The sequence below is a fragment of the Microtus ochrogaster genome, unplaced genomic scaffold (genome assembly GCF_000317375.1).
Source record: "Microtus ochrogaster isolate Prairie Vole_2 unplaced genomic scaffold, MicOch1.0 UNK1, whole genome shotgun sequence".
Taxonomy (NCBI): domain Eukaryota; kingdom Metazoa; phylum Chordata; class Mammalia; order Rodentia; family Cricetidae; genus Microtus; species Microtus ochrogaster.
In genome coordinates, this window is record NW_004949099.1 from 17,260,287 (window position 1) to 17,265,536 (window position 5,250).

The following is a 5,250-nucleotide window of genomic DNA, read 5'->3' on the forward strand; positions in this document are numbered from 1 at the left end:
AATAATAAAAAAAAGAAATCAAATGGCACATTGGACCACAGGAGTAGTAACAGCAACACACAAAGCTCAGGTGAATGATAGAAAACAATCAATGCACATGACACTCACAGCCTTGAGGTACCACCTTCAGTATGGCTATGCAGTACCATGGAACAAAAACATTTGCAATTCTCGCTAGAAGATTTAATTTAATTCTGGACCCATAAATTCTCCCAAATCTAGTAAGGGCTGAAATTAGTGATTAATTTCTAAATAAAATAAAATGCAAATATGTAGATAGTTGGAGAGATGACTCAGCAATTAAGAGCACTTGCCTTTCTTGCAGATGACCTGATCTTAGTTTTCAACATGTCTGGGAATCTTAGTAATTCCATTCTTAAAAACTTGAATTATCAACATGTTTCCTTTGGGGTTGAATTATTCAGAGCTCAATAAGGTCAAATTTCCACTTCAAATGTAAACATTGCTGAAGGGCACAAGCACTTAAACAAGCTCATTCTAATTTTAACCACTAACTGACATGAAAATGTTACAATTTAAATAAACCCTCTCAGTTTTCAGCATATGGCAAAACAAACCAATGTGACACATGCATCCTTTTCTTTCCATCCTACATGGTAGCATCTATCTCATTGTCACACAGTAATTGTAATTTTAGAGACCCTGTAAATAGCTTTGGTTACAAATATCTGTATTTCTTTTAAGCAGATAAATACGTCAGATTCTGTGAAATGAAGGGAAACATAATTGTTTTATAATCCATGTGAGAGTTTAGCTCGGGTAGAATTTTTTTGAACTATATTACAATTCAAACTCCTCAGACTTTGTAAAGGAATTTAGTTACTAGTATTACAAAATTTCACCAATAAGTTTGTAAGAGAAAAGAAATTTTAAAGACTGGAGAGAAAATAACCATTTCCCAGAACTTACCTGTATATTTTTCAGAATGAAATAATGTCAAGCAATTATATTTTTGCTGTTTTTATACAATTTCAAGTTGAAACCCAATTTCAATTTATTGTAGAGGCTACAAAACTTCCCCTGGAAATAAATTTAATTTTTTATTCCCTCTAAAGTTAACGTAATATGAATAAAATTATCAAAAGAACAAAAAGATTTCTCGCTCATATACATACATACATTACAATTAGAGGAACTTTAAAAAAATTTTAATTAAAATGTAATGATATCATTTCTCCCTTTTCTTTCCTCCCTCCAAACTTGCCTATGTTCTAATTCCTGACTCCCTTTCAAATTCATGTTTTTTTTTCTTAATTGTTATTGTTAAATATATGTGCATAATTCTGTGAACACAACCTGCTGTGTCTGATTAGTGCTGCTTGTATCTATATGATTTTAGGGCTGATGATGTGGTATGTGATAGTCAGTTAAGGGCCCATCCTTGGAGGAGCCTATGTCTCTATCTCTTGACTGCTTCTCCAGTTTCTAGTAGCTCTTTGTCTAGGGTTCAAGCCCTTTAAGATCTCCTTCCATATTAGCATACATCTAATGGTGGAGTTCTGATGTGGAATTCCCTTCTGTATGCTACGAATATGTTTTATTACCATTGGTTATTAAAGAAGCTGTTTTGGCTAGTGGCTTAGCAGAGTAAAGCCAGGCAGGAAAACCAAACAGAGATATAGAGAGAAAATAGGCGGAGTCAGAGAGACACTCCGTAGCTGCCAAAGGAGAAAGTTGCCAGCTGCCAGCCAGAATCTTACCATAGGCCACAGCCTTGTGGTGATTCATAGATTAATAGAAATGGGTTAATTTAAGATGTATGAGTTAGCTAGAAATGTGCATAAGCTATTGGCGAAACAGTTGTAATTAATATACTTTCTATGTTATTGTTCTGGTCTGAGTGGCCAGGAAACAAACAAGCAGTCTCTGCCTACAGAGTTCTTATCCAGGTCTTCTTTAGGCAAACATATTGGAGAGATACCATGGGCAAATCTCTGTTATTTTTATGAGACTCAATTCCACAGCAGATTTCCTAGTCCACTGGCTCTTACAGTCTTTCCATCTCCTCTTCTGTAGCTGTCATTGAGTGTTAGGTGGAAGAAATAAATGTGTTGTAGATGCAGCCATTGGGCTGAGTACCACATCATTATTCTCTACATTCTGATCATTTGTTCTTTGTGTTGGTCACCATCTACTGCAAGGAGAAGCTTCTTTAATGAGTATACAAACTACATTTATCTGTGGGTATAAACATAGGCATTTAACATGTTAGTGAGTATCCTGGTTTAGTAAAGTAGCAGTAGTAGGTTCTCTTCTAAGATATATGACTTCTCAGCCTTGGGTGTTTGACTAGGTTTCTAGGACCAGGCAAGATTTCTTTTCTATTGAATGGGCTTTGAGTTCAACTAGACAGATTGTGATTGTTGTCAAATTATATGAGTGTAACTACTGTATCTATAGAGATATTTTGCCATGTTGCTCATTACTGAGGTTCATGGGTGTCAGATCTGGATAGTACTATTGGCTGCTTCTCTCCCTGGTGGCGTCCATTGTACTATCTGGCACAATGAAAGCTAGTTCTTGGAGAGGAGGTTTTCAGGTCAGATCCAGCTGAGATCCTCCAAGTCTTCTGTCAAAATGAGATTTCTTCAGCTCTTCGGCAACAGAGACTTAGCTTCTACCTATGGGAGGGAACAGAGAGCATCAGCAGCAGTGTATTTTGTTTTGGGAGACACAGGCTCCCTAAACAACTTAATAATGGATTTCTAATGGTTGGTACTGGGAATTTTGTTAGACAATCTATGACTTAAAGAACATTGTCAACTCAAAAGATATACTTTCATATATATATACATGTGTGTATATATATATGTATATATTTGTATATATATATATTTGGTAGAAATGTATATAAAAATTTAAAAAGCCTTCCTAGCAGTTTTAAAATAGCATGCTTTCAATACAATAAGTAATGGTGTCAGTTTGTTCTGTTTAATTCAATTGTTTGATAGCGGTGGGAGGAAAAAAAGTTGAAAAACTTACCAGAGGTTATTTATTCACCTTGCATTCATTTGTTCTACAGTCACAAATATATCAGGGCTTTAAACAGCCATGAGCTGCTATGCTAGTCACACAAGGAAACAAACATAAAAAAAAAAAAACAACAGAAACATCATGGAGCTAAGGATCAAAAGAAATCAATACTAACCAAACTATCAAGAAAATGAAAAGTGGCTTTATAGTTAGTAATTGCAATGACTAAAATGACATGGTGCCATGGGAACTTTAGGAGAGGTACAGTAAAAACTGCATGGCTTCTTTAATAAAAACAAAAAACTGACAGGTTGGTAGACTTGTGCATGGGTTTAGATAAGGGAGATACAAGTGACTGGCTCCATAGAAGAGACTATGCAGGGTTTTTTGTTTGTTTGTTTTAAAAGATATTTATTTATTTATTTGTTTATTTATTTATTATGTATACACTATTCTGTCTGTGTATATGTCTGCAGGCCAGAAGAGGGCACCAGACTTCATTACAGATGGTTCTGAGCCACCATGTGGTTGCCGGGAATTGAACTCAGGACCTTTGGGAGAGCAGGAAATGCTCTTAACCACTGAGCCATCTCTCCAGCCCACTATGCAGTTTTTTTCATCCTGAGTGATGAGTAGTGATTCAAACAGTGGGAGTAGGTGAAGAAGAGAGACTTCAGCAAAAGTGCTATTACACATTAGCAGATCATGGTATGCTTCAACTTAACTTTAGATACCTATTAGGGAAAGGTAATTTTACAGCTCTACCCAGATTTATTGCTATTTGAAGAATATACTTTCTACATTTCAGGGTCGGTATTATAATTTACTCTACAATTCTTGATTCTTTAGATCTTATTCCTTCACAGAAAGCCTAATGCAGATCAATTGGAGAAATTGAAGAATCATACAGGATGGAGTAAAGTGATGGAATGTTCTGTGGTCTAAGTTTCTACTTGTGCACATTTGTATGCTTTCCCTACGATAAAATGTCTGTCCCCGCCTTTTTCGTCAACAAGATGGCGCCGAAAGCAAAGAAGGAAGATCCTGCCCCTCCCAAAGCCGAAGCTAAAGCGAAGGCCTTGAAAGCCAAGAAGGCAGTGCTGAAAGGTGTCCACAGCCACAAAAAGAAGAAGATCCGCACATCGCCCACCTTTCGGCATCCCAAGACCCTGCGGCTACGAAGGCAGCCTAAATACCCCCGGAAGAGTGCGCCCAGGAAGAACAAGCTTGACCACTATACCATCATCAAATTCTCCCTGACCATCGAGTCAGCCATGAAGAAGATAGAAGACAACAACACACTTGTGTTCATTGTGGACGTCAAGGCTAACACGCACTAGATCAAACAGGCTGTGAAGAAACTCTATGACATCGATGTGGCCAAAGTCAACACCCTCATAAGGCCCGATGGAGAGAAGAAGGCATATGTTTGGTTGGCTCCTGATTATGATGCTCTGGATGTTGCCAACAAGATTGGAATCATCTAAACTGAGCCCAGCCGGCTAATTCTAAATATATACTTTTTCACCATAAATTAAGAAAAAAAAATGTCTGCCCCCTTACATTACGTTCATGTCCTCTTTCTGTAAAGAAATTGAGTTGACTTAAAAACTGTTTTCTAATTTGTTTGTACTGACTGGTATATGCTCATTCATTTTACATCTTTTAAATGGGTTTTCCAATTTGCACTCGTTTGAGTTTATGTTTTATCATGACAAGCTGGTGGGAGCACTTATTTGGCTGTCAAATGGGGCTATGATGATGTGTGTTTGCTAAAATAAGAAATTTCTAAGAAGCTATGCATGTATTCTGTTATGTGCTGATGTATCTCTGGCAGATTTTTTTTTTTTATCAAATAGCATTTTTGTAAAGAGCCAGCTAAATATATGCACATATCAAGTAATCTTTATTCTTTTATGGCCAGAATTTTTCCTATTCTGCCTTTAAAATTAGTTTATTCTTTCTTAGACATTTATATAGACAGTTTGGTATATTCTTTTTGGTAGAATAAATCACATTATTTTTATTTTTGTCCTTTATTCTTTTTTATTATTATTTATTTATGAAAGATTTCTGTCTCTTCCCCACCACCGCCTCCCACGTCCCTCCCCCTCCCCCAGTCAACTCCCCCTCTCTCATCAGCCTGAAGAGCAGACCAGGTTCCCTGCCCTGTGGGGAGTTCAAGGACCTCCCACCTCCTTCCAAGTCTAGTAAGGTGAATATCCAAACAGCCTAGGCTCCCACAAAGCCAGTACG

At 37.0% G+C, this 5,250-nt stretch overlaps 1 pseudogene; it reads left to right on the top strand.

Annotated features, from left to right (window-relative positions):
* The first annotated feature begins 4,010 nt into the window (after window positions 1–4,010).
* Window positions 4,011–4,528, top strand: LOC101995108 (annotated as a pseudogene).
* The last annotated feature ends 722 nt before the right edge of the window (window positions 4,529–5,250 follow it).